Raw genomic sequence first — 20,356 nt, forward strand, 5'->3', positions numbered from 1 at the left:
CAGGTCACCCATCCCATCTCGGGATCCCGATACCAATAATGCGACTGCCTCTGACACTCCCATCCCCCCTCTACAGCCCGATACCACCATGACATCACCAATTGACGTTGAACCTATAGAGGCTGATGTCCCACAAACAGAGCTTGACATGTCTGCCTTACTCACCATGCCACATACATATGCTGACATGTCTAGCATCCCAAAGGCCAACATTTTTGGGATTGTTACGATCACAGAAGAAGTTACACTGGTGAGTAATTTATTGATCAGTAATATTTATTTATATTTTTATATTTCTCGATGAATAAAATTTTGTTATATGTTTATGTAGGAATCTCGAAGAATTAGTTGTAAGAGAAAACCTGTTGATAAATATACACCCTCAACTCAAGTAAAGAAGAAAAGTGTGGTTAAGCATCCTCTCTCAGGTGTAGCTATGTCACTATCCAGAGCGATCGTCACATATAACGTAGCACATGATGTTCCACACAATATCCTTACAGAAATGATGGGCTGGATCTCGGACGACAATACGGTTAACAAGGTTTGAGAGAACTCCTTTAAACCACTCACCAAGCAATTCTTCAAGGAATTGATTACCCTGAATTCGTTGGTCGAGTGCGATGTAAGTTTCCTAGTTTTTACTTTTTTACATGTTGGCTATCTTGTACTTTTACTGACATAGTAATTTTTCGTGCATACCATAAATACTTTATTTTATTTTATGAAAGAAAAATTTTATACCCGGCCCGACATGTGCATGCACAAGTTCACCATCTTGCCAATTGGTGTAACGGTAAATTTTGATATTTCGTTTCTTAACTTCTCATTATATTTCGTTACTTAACTTCTCATTTTATTTGACAGAGTCACCTTAATGCTCGTGGCGGGGTATTTAAATGAATAAAGAATAAGACACTTCTGGAGGCTGCCCTAGCATAGGAAGATGAAGACATGTATAAGGACTACATCACTGGTAAATTTGATGTCAAATGGATAGATGTGGATTTCGTTTGTACGGCAATGAATATCAGTGACCACTGGATGGTCATTGCAATGGACATTAACAGAGGCCACATATTCATGTTCGATTCACTTCCGTCATACACACCAATGACAAAGCTGGTGAATTGGCTAGAGCCATTGACGGTCACAGTACCATCCCTACTTCACTACTATGACGTGGATCGTTCAAAGCCGGACCTATCCACAGCCCGTTGGAAAATCTCGCGACCTATGAACGTCGACATACAATAGGGGTCGCTTGATTGTGGCATCTTCGCAATCAAATTACTAAAACACCTGGTGACTGGTGCTGATTCGTCCGTAATCACTTAGAAGAAGATGAATGAATATAGGATGCAGTTAGCGTATCAAATATGGGCAAACACTCCATATTTTTTATGTGTATAGAACATGTATTTTTTATGTATGTAAAAATATTTATTTTTTGTGTATGTAAAAATATTTATTTGTTATGTATAATGGAGCTATTGCTCTTTTCATTGTATAATTGAACATGTATTTTTTTTATGTAAGTTCAAAGTTCAAAGTTCAATATCAAAATTTTATCAGAACATGCATAATTAAGCTACTACTCTTTTCATTGTATCAATGGTATGTAGAACATTATATGGTTCAAGGTTCAAGGTTCAAACTTCAAACATTGAGAGAGTGAGATTTTGAGAGAAAGCAAGATTGAGAGAGTGAGATGTTGAGAGAGAGCAAGATTGAGAGAGCGAGATGTTGAGAGAGAGCGAGATTGAGAGAGTATGAAGTTATTGTTTTTTGTTACAAGTATGAATATTGAGAGAATATGAAGATGAAGAGAATATGAAGATTGCTATTATAGAAATACTCCAGCTTGTTATTGTTTATTGTTTACAAGATGAAAGTATGAAGTATGAAGTATGAAAAAGTATGAAGTATGTTACAAGTATGACGTATGAAAAACTGATCAATAGTATTTGTAACAAATGAAATGTTACAAGCTAGTTACAAAATAAACTAGATGAGGAGTGTTTGTATCTCAGTCTCTGGCATTTTCAGCACGTCGCACGGTTGTAAGCGGTTCGATACAATTTTGGCGTTTATGCCCATAATTCCCACACTACCACATTTCATTTGTCTACGAAATTCTCCTCTAGATGGCATTCTTCTCACTTTCCGTCGCTCGACTTGTGGCACAAACTTCGGAGGAAGGATAATCTTTTCTACATATCCAGGAGATCTTTTCCATTCAGATATGTGGCCAATGGATTTATAGGCTCCGCATACGCAGTCATTAAAGAGTTCACTGTATAAAATCGACTGCAAAGACTATGGATGGGTATATTTCTTTCCTTGGCAGCAACAATTGCATACGAAACGGGATGCCAAGTGAGTCGAATTCCTTACATTCGCATTCCTTCGTGTGAAGATTGACAATACCGTCCAATCGATGATCTCACACTTGTACCCGATAACAATCAATAGGCTCCACCCGATATCGTCTGTCCTTATCGGCCTCACTTGCCAATCGGGTTTCACAGTAGTCAAAGTACAATGTCGTTCGAGATGCCCAGTAATTCCTTCATTCGTAGAACTATGATTGGAGTATTCCTCTAATATGTTCAATCAAGCATACTATGGGCAATAGTCGATACTCTTTAGTTAAGGAATTGAAACACTTTGCACTGTTGGATGTCATGTTATCATATCTTCGTTCTATTTGGTAAACCCATGCCCACCTTTGAAGACCGATGTCTTCCAAATATTTCGTGACAACACTGTCTCTAAAACTGCGGAGTTTGTCCCATTTTTTTTGGAACTCTGTCATGCGAAATGCCCTTGCTGCATCTCTAAATATCCCAACAACCGTGCTATCCTTAAAGTTTGTAACCATATTTTGTTCTATATGCCATGTGCACAATCCATGAAATGTTGTGAGAAAGCATGAATGAATAGCATTGTCAATAGATACCATCCGATCAGACACAAACACCAGATTATCGGGTTCTCCGATACTGCATTTCAAGTTTGACATAAACCATTTCCATGATCGATCGGTTTCATTGTCCACTATTACATATGCTAGTGGGTATAATTGATTGTTCCCGTCTATAGAAACCGCAACCAACATGGTGCCTTTGTATTTTCCTTTCAAGTGCGACTCATCAACAATAATACAAGGCCGACAACTTGCGAAACCTCTAATACAAGACCCTAATGCCATAATCATATACTTGAAATGCACCTCATCTTCAAGTTCGATCTCAAAGACTGTACATGGTTCTCTATTTTTAGTGCTTCTCCATAAGCATATAGTATGGAGTATGAGTATTCTGGAGTACCTCTAGTGAAATCATACGCTATTCCTTTGCATGCCACGCTTTATCATAAGTTATGTTCATGCCATAATCTCTCCTCATATCCTCAACGATATGACTGAAGGAAATCGGAAGCGAGATTTCCATGAGCAGCGGAACAAAACTATTCCATATTACAATCATGAATCAATAATTCATTTACAGTCGAATACAAAACAAGTGGTTATGCAAATCAACAGAGAAATTACAGCATGAATACACTCAAATGAACATAGATAAAACTCTATGCACATATGAAAATGCGTCTCCACGCTCCGTTGCGCGACTCTGATCGAACAACAGCAACCACGAGCACTCGATCTACACAACCGCAACACCGTACGAACACTTCGCGCTCATCCTCAATGATCTCCTCGGTCACGAACAACTCTGCAATACGAACGACCTCTACAACACCACGAACGGCCTCCAGAAAACCTCAATAGTGTCGAGTTGAGTCTGACACCACCAACAAGGCGATCTTGGTATTCTCGTGTGAGAATCTAGAGGGTGGGCTCTATTCGGACTTGGTATGAGGCAGACGAACGGAGGAAACACAGATCGCATACACGACTGGGCAAGTGGGAGATAGCAGAGACCTATGTATAGGTCGATGCCCAATCATTTAGATAAAGCTATACGATCGTCTAGCAAAATCTATGCGATCGTTTAGTCCTATGAAGCACAGACACAGACACAGATACAACTACACGATACGGATATGATCGGATACGGCAATTCATCAATTTCTAAAAAACTAAGATACGAATACGTCTAAGGATGCGTCATTTATATATATATATATATATTTTAATATATATATTTCTAAAAAACGAGGATACTAATACGTTGAAGATACATTTTTTTCCTTTAAAAAAATCTAGGATATAGATAAATTTAGCATACAAGTTAATAACAATAACACAAAATAGAATACAAACACTGAAATACAATACAAAAAAAGCAACATCTACGATGTTGAAGTACAATAGTTAATAAAAATGACTCACATTGCAAAGAAGAAGAAGAAGAATATTAGAGAGAGAAATATGAAGATAAACGAAGAACTTATTGTTGAAGATATCCAAATGGTTTATATTTTGGTGGACTTTGTTGGGACTCAAATGTGAAGATGGAGATTAGATGGAGATTAGATGATTCTAGTTTAGGGTTTGGTCCGTTATTTATTTATTTTTTCTTTTAGTTTCAGACTCGAGTAGTGAGCTATTTAAATAGGTTACCTAATTTTAGATTGAGAAATATTAGATGAGTTACTTGTCTTTTTTCTTAAAACAAAAGTACGCATAGAAATAAATACGTCAAATCGCGTGTTAGATACGTATCTGGAAAGTATCTGAAAGTATTGGTATCTGATACGTGTCTGATACTAATTCTTTCCCTCACATAAAGTATCTGGGCTTCATAGGTTTAGCCTATCGTTTAGTTCAGTCTATCGCGCACAGACTCTACACGATCGTTTACCTTGGGCCAGCGATCGTCTAGTAAAGCTATGTGATTGTTTAGTAAATACTGCACGATCGTTTAGTTCGCACCTGCACGATTTTTTAGCTAACCCAACCACCATTTAGTAAATCCGAATTTACTTGACGACTTCGTGAGTTTCTTTTTCGCGAGAGAAAACTCAAAAACCTTTTCAAATGTTTGTAAAAAACTTCTTTTCAAAATAGGAAACCACTTTCCTTTTAAACTCACAGTTACCATCATCCAATAACCACCTACTACTTTGGTTATTTAAAAGAAAAAGAATTAATTATCTAATAATTAATATTATTATAAATATAAATGATAACTAACTTATCATACTATATTTATAACCTATAGTTTTAATATTTCATCTCATGAAACATATAAAGCATAGTTCTTTTTCTATTCCATGGTACTTAATGTAAATCTCATTTACATCAATCCTCCACTAGATGTATCTCATACATCATACCGATTATATCATATATAATCAAAATACCTATTGTCAATTTGAACATTTCAAATCAACACCAAGAACTGATACTCAACTGAATCCATTGAGCTACCAAGAGGACCTCATGGATCTGTAGCTCAAAGCTCCAACGGTACGTGAATAACTGACTAAACTCTTTGGTCACATGATCCACCATATGTTAACTGCTAGGCACTCCACTAAAGACCGACAGCTGAACTCTCCTTACCACAGATATATTATGTGTTCATCTTAACCAATGAGCAGTGCACAACCCTTCACAGATCGCTCGTAAGTACATTTGGGCCAATAACCGTTATGCCCCTGTAGTTACATCTGTCTCCTTAAGTACCATTGATCCCTCTAATGAACATAAGTCATAGCCCTACTATGATTGAGTCTTCTCTTCCAAAGAGAAGTTGTGGCCACTATGTTCAAGCCCTGGAATCAGCCCTTAAGGGAGCAAGCTCTCTACTTATCCCTACTTTGGGAAAAAAGTGAATTCCATCTTGTGGATTGAGTTCCCAGCTCCCAGATCAGACAAGTCCCCAAAAAGGTAGGCATGTTGAGTTGGCAATCTGGCCACTCTCACCCATACTAATCAAAGGACCACTCTCAAAGGCAGGAGTTCCCAAAACACTCAAGATTGAGGTCGTGTCACCTATGATCGTTTAGGTGAGATGTAAATCTCTAGTATCAAAGGCATTATATACAGAGTCTAGTCATCTCGTGGTCCAAGTTTTATACAAAATCTTTGTATAGGACACCCCCGCTTCATGTCTTCATATGAATGGTCAGGATCTACCATCTGTAGTAGTTTACAACATTTGCAAACCTCTACAAAGCGGGCCATATCCGTAGTGTCACCAGGATCAGGTATCCCACCTTAATCCTTATACTACAAATCGATTTAGGTTATCACTTAAGGCATGATCCACTTGTATATCACATATACATGCTTGAGTTTACATAAGATAACCAAGGAACTTTGTTTATTGGATATGAGTAAATGCTATAATTAAATAACAGTTATTTTATTCATTGAACAATGTGTATCTTTATAAAACAACGAGACTCCGGGAGAATTAGGACACCAATCCCAACAATCTCCCACCTGTCCTAATGACTTGGGAGACTAATGTACAATACAATATAAAAAATGTACAATATACAATAAACTAGGGCATACCCTAGTATTATCTCCCAGTTGCCCTAGAAAATATGCCGCATGTCCTGTAGACCCAGACTCTCCAGGTGACCCTCGAACAATTTAATCGTGAGGGTCTTTGTAAAGTGATCAGCAATGTTGTATTCTGTGTATCCTCTAAGGATCAGATCTTTATCTCCATACACAAGCATGTAGACTCTCATTCTTCGAAGATACTTGAGGATCGTCTTGACCGCCGTCTAGTGATCAAATCCTTCATTGCTTTCTTAAAAGATAATGGATCCTCTACCTCATCATTCGTAATGACATTTTGGGCTTCAGTCAAACCCATGTAGCGATCCGATGGGTTCATAACCCTCCCACTATGTCGAGGCAGTCTCAACTCTTGAGCTGGTTGACTAGACGTTCCGATCTCAACAAATCTTGTTGATCTGTCGGTTTGTTCAACAACTCTTATTAAACCTTTAGCAGTCTCAGTCTCACTTGAGATCTCACGTAAAACGAGCCTACTTCATGGCTTATGATCCCTCATGTGATCTTCTTCCAAGAAGATAGCATTAGTGGAAACAAACACTTTGTTCTCACTTGGATCATAGAAGTATCCTCCTCTCATTTCCTTGGGGTAGCCTACAAAGAGGAAACCTTCGAACGCAGTTCCAACTTCTTTGGGTTAGTTGTTAGCACATGTGTCGGATAACTCTAAATCCTGAAATAGCATAAACTACCTTTATGGCCTCTTCATAACTCAAAAGGTATTTTAGAAACACTTTTCGAGGGAACGTTGTCTAGGATATAATATGCAGTTTGCACTAGATGACCCCAAAACGAGTCTGGAAGATGAGCATAACTCATCATAGACCGAACCATGTCCAACAATGTCCTATTTCTTCTTTCAGATACACCATTCTGCTGAGGTGTACCCGGGGCTGAGAGTTGGGATGCAATACCATGTTCTATCATATAGTTCTTGAATTGGAGATCCATATACTCTTCACCACGATCAGATTGTAGTGTTTTTATCTTCTTACCTAACAAGTTTTCAACTTCAGCCTTATACTCCTTGAACTTGTCAAGGGCTTCAAACTTACGTTGCATTAGAAAGAGATACCCAAACCTTGAATAATCATCTATGAAAGAGATGAAGTATTCATACCCATCTCGAGCTCTAAATTCATCGAACCACTGAGGTCTGAATGTACAAGCTCCAACGCTTCCTTGGCTCTGTAACCTTTTCCAGTAAAAGGTCGTTTGGTCATCTTACTTTCGAGGCATGATTTACATACCGGCAAGAAGGTTTCTTCTAAACTCTTTAGAAGTTCACTTTTCACCAACTTTTCAATCTTATTGAGGTTTATGTGACCTAATCTTAGATGCCAAAGATGGGTGTTTTTCTTTGGAGAAACCTTTGGTCTTTTAGCTATTGTTGTCGTACTGAACATTTTAGTGTTAAACAAGGCTTTTATGACTAAGGACCTTAGTAAATATAAGTTATTTTCCATTGAATCATAACTAATCTCCATTCCATTCTTGAAAATAAACACTTTATTCTCAGAAAAGGAGACGGTATAGCCTTGTTCAATGAGACAAGAAACCGAGATTAAGTTCTTCTTAATATGAGGAACTACAAAAACATTATCTAGCAACAGATAAAGTTTCTTGTCAATAAATAACTTCAGCCTGCCTACAACAACAACTGAAACAATCTTACCAGTACCGACTCGAAGAGTCATCTATCCCTGTGACAATGTTTGCCAGGAACTAATCCTTGGTAAGAGGAACTGACATGATTGGTAGCACCTGAATCTAGGATCCAGGCAGAATCATCATCCTCTACCAGACATGTCTCCAAGACCAATAAATTATATTTACTATCTTGTCTCCTCTTTTGGAGAGTAGTGGGATGGAGGTCATTTACCACGAAATTTGTTCCATACGATTCTTTCCACTGTAAATAATCGGTCATTTTAAAAGCTTTAAACGGAAATACTAACGAGTTGCTGAAAAGAAAAACACATTGACCTACGTTAGGTTTTAAGCAAATAACCGTTGTAAAACAAAACAACATCTAATAAGGTTTTAGCAAAACTAACATGAACCCCATGTGACATCTAGTTTCGCAATGACGCTTCAAAGGTCTAGGAAAAAAGCCTCCAAAGGGAGGTCAGTTATCCCTCCTCTGAATTGAGAAGTTCTCAACTAGTCATAATACCAGAACAACTCTTGTTCCTATAACGATAAGCCATCATTTATTTGGCCAAGAGATCATTAACTTACTTAACAATCTTTCGTAAGTGTGATCCGTCATTTTAAGCCCTAGAGGTCCGTCCCAAAAGGCCAATCCGAAGGGGAAAAATTCGATTAGGGCAAAACCTAAAGCGACCCTTGTTGGGGTTTATGCCCTAAAGTCTTGTGTTCAGTAGTTTGTAAACAACTTTGTATGAACACTTGTGATGTATAATATAAATGATATTTACTTCACTACTTGAATTTCCACATTTAGATATTTTTTCATTTTACTACAAACCAATAAACTTAAGATCCCTGGTTATCTGTATGTAACTTAAGCATGTATGTGGTGATATACGAGTGAATCATGTTTTGAGTGATAACAAAAATGGTCTGTAGTATATGGATATAAGAGGGAAACCTTATCCTGGTAACGCTAAGGATGCGGCACGCTTTGTGAAATGGTCACAAGAGTTGTGACTTGTCATAGATTATCTGATCCTGATCATTCGTGTATGGAACATGCGAGCGGGGGCATCCTATACAAAGAGTTTGTATAAGGCCTGACCATGAAGTGTTAACGTCTCGTTATATAACATCGTTCATAATTGAGACTTCACTTCACTAGAATGACCATAAGTAACATGACCTCAATCCTAAGTGAGTTGGGAACTCCTGCCATTGAAGGCGGTCCTTTGATTTGCATGGGTGTGAGTGGCTAGAACGCCGATTCAAACCTATCATTTTGGGGATTTGTCTGATTTAAGAGCTGAGAACTCAGCTACATAAGATGGAATTCACTTCTTCTTTGAGGCAGGTGCAAGTAGATAGATAGCTCCCTTAAAGGTTGATTCCAGGGCTCGAACGATTGGTGCCATGCACCTTCTCATGGCCGGGAGGTGTTCACACATAGTTGAACTATGTTATATTGTTCATTAGAGGAATCAGTGGTACTTAGGAAGTGAGATGTAACTACAGGGGCTCTATGAAGGGTCATCGTACTCATGATTGGTTATATCCAATGGACATAGAAATATATCTGTGGCAAGAAGAGTTCAACTGTCGGTTTTTAGTGGAATGTCTAGCAGTTAACGAATGGTGGATATCGTGACTAAAGAGTTTATTCAACTATTCACATCCGTTGGAGCTTCGAGCCATAGGTTCATAAGGTCCCCTTGGTAGCTTGGATACAAGTTGAGAGTCAGTTTTTGGGTCACTTTGAAATGTTCAAATTGACAATAGGGAGTTCGATTATATATGATATAATTGAACGAGTTAATCAAATATGATATAATTAACTTTATATATGAGATACATTAATTTTGAGAAAATTGGATATATATATGATTTATATCTAGTAGAGGAAAAATATTATAATTAATATTTGATATTAATTTATAAGTTATGAATGTGATAAGATCACATTAATTGGACGGTTTTAAAGGAAATGGAAAGGCGCCTCTTCGTTTAAAATAATGGACGAGTGCATTATAAATAGCAGACGATATGTTGATCTCGGGGTGTGCGGGTATTGTGAAAAAGATAGTGTCTTCGTTTAAAAAATCAGTGCCTATACGATAAAACTACACGATCATTTACATATACGATATTGTTAAGCGATCGCATACCAAGTACACCGTCGCGCGCTATTATCTAAACGATCGTTTACCTTTTCACTAAGCGATCGTTTAGCTCCCAGTTTTTACTAAACGATCGTATAGACGATCGCTTAGTTTTTCCTACGCGATCGTATTGGACGATTGTTCACCCATTTCCTACACGATCGTTTACTTTTTCCTACATGATCGTATAGTCGATCGTTTACTTTTACTATACGATCATATACTTCACCTAAACGATCAAGCATCATATCTATGCGATAGACACCCTTTTCTCCCACTTGCTTGATTGCTGTGTACGGTCGCGCTCCCTCCTTCCCTCTACCAAATCTGAACAAAGCTCACACTTTGGATTCTTACTCCAAGAATACCGAGGGCTCTAAGTGGTGTTGTCTTCTCCGATTCCTTTTGTCCGAGTGGTGACTGTTCGAGGTAGAAAGTTGGTCTTCAGACTTATTATGAAGAAGAAATCTTCATCTGGTATGATTTATTGATCTCTTTTGCATCATGAATGTATGTTTGAATGTATATGCGGTAATTCTGTCATAATGAATTGGAAAGATCCGCTTCCACTCGTAGGTACTCTTGAATAAGATTTCCTTCAACCCTATCCATTTCTGGAGTTCACCTTGATATTGACCAACTGCACAAAACCCATCTGAAGGGGGCCGCTTCGCTTCGAAGGTGACTCAAGGGCGTATAGAATGATCTCACGGTGTGAACCAATGACAGAGACCATAGGACGTGTTGACATACATCCTTCATCCACTTGCAATAAATACTCTCTTCGTCTACCTTGATATTGATTCATGCAAACACCATCCAAAGGGGGATGCATCCTGGGCATCTCGAGGCCAAGCATGAATCTCACAGTGTGAACATATAGGGAGAAACGTGAGTGGAATCATAGACATATCTGATACGCGTCCTCCTACCACTGAGTATTTTATAACCTAGGGTTTAGCTTACTTAGAAAAAAACACGACTAAGGATTTTAACTAAGTAACTTTTGGGTTTTCCCAAGAGTAACTTTTACCTTGGATAGTTGAACAATTTTTTATCATCATCCATTAAACTCTTTAACGGAGTCTTTGACCAAAACGTCGCATACTTGTTGGAAATTTATCTAATTCACCTTTCCAGGTAGGGTGTTACGTTTCTATCAACTTAAGAACCTCAGCCCAGCCAGAACCCGTATTAGACAAAAGGTCCCTTATAGATAGGTTTACAACAAATTTAATCTCTTATTCCAACCAATTAAATCCTATTAAACTGATTTTAAAAGATTAATCTAGGTTACTAAATTCTTTAGAACCACTTGAACTTAGGTCTATCTCAATCCAATTTTAAAACCCTTTTAAAAAACTTGAGTTCACCCTAAGTCCACATGCAACGCTAAATTATTGATTTTAGGTCTAATTTCCTTTATAACACTTATAAACGGAAACAACCATAATGCTAAGCTAACACATGCAAGGCATTTACATCGCTTATAAACAGCCTAAGTGTTATGCTCAATGCATTGTCCATTCATTGCTACTTCTTTTATATAACACTTATACAAAACATCAATGAAACAAGCAAAAACATGCTTCCATTTACCCTTAGACTATAACAATTATAATAAAAGGATGATGCATGATAATGCTCACTACATGCAAAATATAACTCTTATATTTCATGATGCATGCACATGCTTTCAAGTATTTTTTTCATGCTATATTATAACATTTATAATACATGATGCATGAATAATTGCACAACCTAAGGTGGGTTTCGACTATATGACAAACACTTTGGCATATAAGTATCATACATCACATGTATAAGCAATAAAAGTTGATGAACCGGGTAAAATTGCCTTAAAAACACAAAAGAACAGCTAACTATTACAAAGACAAGGAGTCACTGGTTCAAACAGGCGAACCGGGTCTTGAATTGCCAAAGCATCACTTCTCCAACCATTGTGTAACAAGCATCCCACGATCGTCTACACGATAAAACAAACACTTTGTTCTATCGCTTACCAGATCTCTAGAGTTAAACGATTGTTTAGCATTTACTATACGATCATCTAGAAAAATCCAAACGATCGTTTAGTTATTACTACATGATCGTGTACCTTTACTAAGCAATGAAGCCTGAAGTACACAATCGCTTAACATGCTCCGCACAGCGCCCACCTTCCACGATCGTTTAAGTGACTACGATGCCGCGAAGGACCATCGCCTAAGCGATCGCTTAGCTAGCGTCTCTGTATCGCATACGCACGATCGCATAGGTAGTAACGAAACGATGAAGCTTGCTAACTACACGATCGTCTAGCACGTGCCTTCTACTAAACGACGAACATCGCATGCTTCTACTACGATTGCCTACCTCTAGTGCTTACGTGATCGCACAAACAACGCTACGCGATATGGTAAACGATTTACCCCATCACTTAGCATTAGCTAAACGATTTTTTTGAAGATACTAAACGATCGTATAGAAAAAATTTCTAAACAAGCGCTTAATTAAATCCCAACGATCGTTTACCCGAGGCTACACGATCTAACCAACGCTTGGTCTTCTTCTTCGTTAAGAACTGCATCGCCATACGCCAAAGCTTCATCACGAACGACTCGACGAACTCGAACTTTTCGAATTACAGACTTGACTGCAAAGTTAATTTCGCCCAAAAACACAAGGGCCTTTACAATTAACACTTTCTAATAACTAAAGCTTTAACAAAAAGGCAATTTAAACCCGAAATGTTCATCAATTCATCCACAAATGCAGAAAATGGTTAACCACAAATGTAGAAACCCACTGCGATTGTAAAAAACGTTTAATTCAGATCTGTAATTTGGAATATCAGAGAACCTGACTCTGATACCAATTGAAGGAAATCAGAAGTGAGATTTCCATGAGCAGCGGAACAAGACTATTCCAAATTATAATCATGAATCAACAATACATTTACAGTCGAATAGAAAACAAGCGGTTATGCAAATCATACAGAGAAATTACAACATGAATACACTCAAATGAACATAGATCAAACTCTATGCACATATGAGAATGCGTCTCTATGCTCCGTTGCGCGACTCTGATCGAACAACAGCAACCACGAGCGCTCGATCTACACGACCGCAATACCGCACGAACATAGCACGAACATTTCACGCTCGTCCTCAACAATCTCTTTGGTCACGAATAACTCCACAGCACGAACGGCCTCCAGAAAACCTCAACGATGTCGAGTAAATATATGCGATCATTTAGTAAATACTGCACGATCGTTTATCTTGGGGTAGCGATCGTCTAACAAAGCTATGCGATCATTTAGTAAATACTGCACGATCGTTTAGCTTGCACCTGCATGATTGTTTAGGTAACCCAGTCGTCGTTTAGTAAATCCAAATTTACTTGACGACTTCGTGAGTTTTTTTTTTCACGAGAAAAAACTCAAAAACCTTTTCAAATGTTTGTAAAAAACTTCTTTTCAAAATAGGAAACCACCTTCCTTTTAAACTCACAGTTACCATGATCCAATAACCACCCACTACTTTGGTTATTTAAAAGAAAAAGAATTAATTATCTAATAATTAATATTATTATAAATATAAATGATAACTAACTTATCATACTATATTTATAACCTATAGTTTTAATATTTCATCTCATGAAACATATAAAGCATAGTTCTTTTTCCATTCCATGGTACTGAATGTAAATCTCATTTACATCAATCCTCCACTAGATGTATCTTATACATCATACCGATTATATCATATATAATCAAAATACCTCTTGTCAACTTGAACATTTCAAATCAACATCAAGAACTGATCCTCAACAGAATCCAAGCTACCAAGGGGATTTCATGGACCTGTAGCTCCGAAGCTCCAATGGTACGTGAATAACTGACTAAACTCTTTAGTCACGGGATCCACCATCTGTTAACTGCCAGACACTTCACTAAAGATCGACAGCTGAACTCTCCTTACTAGATATATTATGTGTCCATCTTAACCAATCAGCAGTGCGACAACCCTTCACAGATCGCTCGTAAGTACAGTTGGGCCAATAACCGTTATGTCCCTGTAGTTACATTTTTCTCCTTAAGTACCACTAATCCCTCTAATGAACATAAGTCATAGTCCTACTATGACTGAGTCTTCTCTTCCAAAGAGAAGTTGTGGCCACTATGTTCAAGCCCCAGAATCAGCCCTTAAGGGAGCAATCTCTCTACTTATCCCTGCTTCGGGAAAGAAGTAAATTCCATCTTGTGGATTGAGTTTCCAGCTCCCAGATCAGACAAGTCCCCAAAAAGGTAGGCATGTTGAGTTGGCAATCTGGCCATTCTCACCCATACTAATCAAAGAACCGCCCTCAAAGGCAGAAGTTCCCAAAGCACTCAGGATTGAGGTCGTGTCACCTATGGTCATTTAGGTGAGATGCAATTCTCTAGTATCAAAGGCATTATATACAGAGTCTAGTCATTTCGTGGTCCAAGTCTTATACAAACTCTTTGTATAGGACACCCCCACTCCACGTCTCCACACGAATGGCCAGGATCTATCATCTGTAGTAGTTTACAACACTTGCAAACCTCTATAAAGCGAGCCGTATCCGTAGTGTCACCAAGATCAGGTATCCCACCTTAATCCTTATACTACAGACCAATTTAAGTTATCGCTTAAGGCATGATCCACTTGTATATCACATATACATGCTTAAGTTTACATAAGATAACCCAGCCACCGGATCTGTGCGTCCGCCGCCCCGCTGCCGCCCTCTGTTCGCCGTCCGCCACCGCCGTCATTTTTGGGTTTTGCCGGATCTGACAGTTTTAGGTAAGTCCTTTGGTGTAGTTTTGGGGTAAAGTTTGGGCCCCCATTAAGTTTGGAATGAAGGTTAACTTATTCGAATTATTTTTGGCCTTAGATTTGAATCGAGGAAACTGTTGGAGTGGCTGTCCAACGGATTCGAGATCGTTCGACAAGAGTTTTGGTAAGAGATATAGTCCTTATTGTTGGCTTGTGGGCACACTCTGATTACTGAATTAAGTTTAACTTAATCCTTGTATCTTTAAGGTTCCAAGTCGTCGTCCATTGGGAGTTAAAATCTGTTGGAAGGAGATTTTAGAGTGGTTGTTAATCGAGTTCCTTGGGTAAGCTATTGAATCTGAGATGTCGCAATTATTTTTGGACTGAAACTTAATGGTTGTATTCGTATGTTAGGGTCGTTTCTTCAAACCGCGGTCATCGTTTGGTTATCTGAGTTTATCTGTGGAATTTCGATTAAGGTAAGTAATCTTACCACTGGAACTGCCCACGGGCCATGCTTTATTTGTATGCTAGCGTGATGAGTGTATGGTAGATGTTAGCATGTTAACTGATAATATGACCTAAATCAAGTATGTTCTGGCACGAGTTCTGTTTTGTTTAAATATACACATAGGCACTTGATCGTTAATATGAGGTGATATGTGTTTCCATATGTTGATATATGATCTGCTGATGTTGTGGAACTATGATGTTAAGGTATACATGAGTGTTGTAGAATATGTTATTAAGGACTATGTGTATGTGGTAGAGCCATGGTAGCGAGGATTACATGTATGTTATAGATTCGTATGGTGTTGATTTTTTTAACGTTGAGGTTGTGTGAATGTCCTCACTGATTAGTTAGATGTTCACTAGTTTTGTGTTTCCTTCGAGATTCACCAGTTTTGTGTTTCCGTCGGGATTCACCAGTTTTGTGTTTCCGTCGGGATTCACTAGTTTTGTGTCTCCTTCGGGATTCACCAGTTTTGTGTCTCCTTCGGGATTCACCAATTTTGTGTCTCCTTCGGGATTCACCAGTTTGTGTCTCCTTCGGGATTCACCAGTTTGTGTATCCTACGGGATTCACCAATGGTAGTGGGCATACTTAACTACAGTAAGATAGGACTCAATCTCTTACCTATTTCATGTGTTTATGTGCCATAGGTGGGTATCTAGAGAACATAGATGCCTAGCCTGACCCCGGTGGTGGGGTTACTTACTGAGTATTCCATACTCATCTTTCTTATGTTGATATTTCAGGTAAAGGTAAAGACGTACTGGCGATGGCGTAGCGGAATTCGTGATTGTGTCACTGGGACTAGTTTTTACGCTTCCGTATCGTGAAGTTTAAAGTCCTTATATTTTTCCTTAATGTTTAGTTTTACTGTTTGAAACTTATTATGAAGGATAGTGTTTCTTATATTTTTAATAGTCTTTACAAATTATGGGTACCCTATTATTGTTTTAACAATTGCATTTAATAAATGTCTTTTGAACTTCCCTTGTTTATTTAGCATTTATTTCAACGTAACTGAGTGTCGTTTTAAATTCTATGCATGCATTTATTTTAGTAATGACCTAACCTAAGTCCTAGGGGGTCAGATCATTACATTGAATATATCAGACCCTTCCATTTTGACTGCACAAAGGCTCCACTTACATGTTTCCCTAATACATTTGGCGTTGAACAAAGATTTGGTTGATTTCCCGACCTTAAATTCAAAATTTTTGTTGATGGACAGAATAGATAATCTCATTTTCAAGTTATTTTTGCTAAAAAATAATTGACCAACTTCAACGTCCTCTGTCCCAGATGAAGAGGTGCCAGGCATAATCAACTATGTCCTATGACTTGAAGACACAAATGGTGGAACCACTGAAGTTGTTATAGAACGATACACATCTCCATGATCACGATCTATTTCATTCAATCCTGTTGGTTGCTCATTCACATCCACTGAAGGACCACAATCCATATAATCGAATGTTGATGGTACTGTGTTGGTAGACAATGGAATATCATCCTCTTCCCGACGAAATTGATATGATTCCTCGTATTGTCTGTCCATAACCGTATCATCATAACTCACGTTTCCAAACCACATTCCAATGTTTTCGTCCTGATTAGACTTCAACATTACAACCATTTGAAGTCTATTAGGCTCTTCTCGCAAAAGAAGGAAGCAAACATCATCATCATTCATCATACATTGTGGAAGGGCTTCAAATTCAAGCTTATATTTAACTTTCAATATTAGATCAAACTCTGAAGAACTGACATTTGTAACCCTGTAAATGCGAGATTTAAGTTCTTCATAATTCAATGTATGAGGCAAGATGATTCCTCTCAACTGTCCCCCAATATACGAACTTTCATTCTCATCCCAATTACCTCCATATCAAATAAATAGAAATTTTTCTGTCATCCTACAAAGCAAGAGGACATTTGTCATTATGTTGTATAGGAAATTAAAGTGTACTCTCGCTCTCTCTCATAATCTCACTATCTCTTAATCTCGCCCTCTCTCTTACTCTTGCCCTCTCTCTTACTCTTCCTCTTTCTTACTCTCTCCCAATACAAAATTTCGTAATGCTACATTTCCAAAAATAACACAGCAAAAATAATTAAACAGACTCAAAATAATTCATCTTTCTGAAATAGTTGTTCCGCTCTGAAAAAGTCTTGTCTTGGAAATCCTCGTTCGAAGAATCTCTGTTCAACAAAACACCGTCGAAAACCAGAGAAGTAATCACCTTTGAAATGGAGTTTAGAGTTTAAAGAAATCACCATTGTATTGTGTTTAGGTATTATTGATTTGATTTGAGGCTTCCGTCGTGAAAATTGTCAAATCATTCGTACACTGAGTAGCAATCACATCAAACTAGAGAATTTCAAGCGAGAGCGAGAGCGTTTAATCAAACGAGAGCGAGATTTACCTCGTGAGGCTGGTATAAGAGCAATTAACGTAATTTGGTATGTCGATGATGTCAGCAGATGGTCAATTGACATTATTTTTTAAAAATTGGTCATTTGATATTTTGGACCCAAAAATTGGGTCATCCGTACAAATCTCCCTACAATAATGGGGAAAAAAATAGTCACTACAGATATTTATGTTTTTCTTATAGGAAGTATGAAAATATAAATTTGAAATTGAATTTATATTGTGTAATATTTACATTTATGTTATTTTTTTCTTATGGTTATTTTTTTGTTATAATATATAATTTCCAATAAAATACGTAATACACTTTTTTTTTTTTTTTTTTTGCAATATGAGAATTCGATTTATAGAACTCTTAATCGTTAACGCATTTGTATCTATTGAGTTATCATCGTTGTAGTCATAATACTTTTTTAAATTTAAGAAAAAAGTTAAGTTTATAACATGGATTACTATATTTCTATTGAAGTTTTTTGTCTTCATTTAATATAATAATGTATTTTATAATATAAACTAAAATATGGATACAATGGAAAATGAAAATGATGTTTGCAAATCGTATATAGAAACATAACCCAGATGGTGTGTTAAACCCTTGTAATGTTTTTATTCTATTTAAACCATAAAAACCTTAAATAAATCTTTGATTCAATTAAAATTCAAAAATCATGTATTCCAACTAGAAGGTGATCGAAATTCATGATTTATCGATTGAAACTTGACCAATATTCATGAATGATGACGGAAAATTAGTTGAAAATCATGAACTTTGAATTAGAATTGACTCGGGATTTTGAATTTTGAACACAATACTCCATCAAGACCTAGCCCACTATTTGTCTTGTCAACACGAATTTTCTTTTCCCTAATTTAATTTAAGAATAAAAACAAGAAATCAATAAATTATCTTATAAAATACATCATTATGGGTTACAAATCAATTTAAAATAAGTTCATTCTTATTCTCAACGAGATTGCTACATCCACTAAACTATATGATCTAACTTAAGCAGTAGAACGTGTTTGGCAAACACCATATTTGCGTGTCACTTTCATTATTTTGTAGGTCACATATTTCATAACAATTTTACTGGCATTCAGGTCATTTATCCAAATTAACGTTTTATTGAATAATTGCAACAAACATTATAAAATATATATATTTGTCTCCGAAGAAAATGTGTAAAAGTAACAAGTTAGAGAATGTTTGGGACACAAACTAGAAGTTGGTAGAGTGGGTTATTATTGCCCACTCCATGTTTGGGGAACCAAATATAACAGTGGTATATACAGCTATTTATAACCTACAATTAAGTATAGTAAATACTATTCCAAAACCTCTTTGTACAGGATTTACTATTTGTTCCCCTATTTACTATTTGTCACTAAGGTTGACAAAATTCCTAAGGAGGAATCGATAGGGATGAGGGTCAAATCGGAATCGGAGAGGGTATCCCTGCTCCAATCCTGATTATATTTTTAAAAATATTTTTCTTATATAAATATATATATATATATATTAAACACATTTGCAGATGGACATTTTGTAATGCATGGGAACATCTGAAGGTGGCACGTGGTGATGCGTGGTGGTAATGTCGAAAATGTGGTAATGATGCATGGATGACACGTGGCGGTGTGCGAAAATGAGTGGTGTGGTAGAATTGATGGTACGAGGAAATTGATGTAAGTGTGAAAATTAAATATAATGTTAGATTATTTGTTGGAAATTAAAATGATAATCTTGGAATCATTAAAAGGAATAAAGAAATAATTATTTTATTTTAATAATGGAAAATGTGAGAAATCAAGACTGAGAAGATACTTATTTAAAATTGAAAATTGAAGATGATAATGGTGGTTCAAAGAGGAAGAATGTGGAGAAAATAAGAACTTTTATTGAAATTTTACAAATACAAGCTCTTCCATTTCTCAAGAAAAAGTACTAAAAAGAAACTCATACAACACTCTCTCCAAAAACCTCCCTAGCTCTACTAAGCCTCCTTTATATAGATTTAGGAGACTACACTATTTACATAAAACAAGTCACGTTATTCTTTACATCATGACTTGTGGATACGTCTTTACAAAAGATGATATTTAAAATCTAAAATTACACCTGTACAATACTTTTGACACTTTAAAACATTAAATGAAACATGTACAACACTTTGTCATCATTTGCAACTTGAGAATTTTGTCTTCTACTGGTTTTGACTAGTAGATTGGGTTTTAGTGTAAATGTGATGCAAAATTTGCAAATTCGTTTTCATCCTCTTC

This window comes from Benincasa hispida, chromosome 12 (assembly GCF_027475165.1).
Source record: "Benincasa hispida cultivar pf3 chromosome 12, pf3_genome.v1.1, whole genome shotgun sequence".
NCBI lineage: Eukaryota > Viridiplantae > Streptophyta > Magnoliopsida > Cucurbitales > Cucurbitaceae > Benincasa > Benincasa hispida.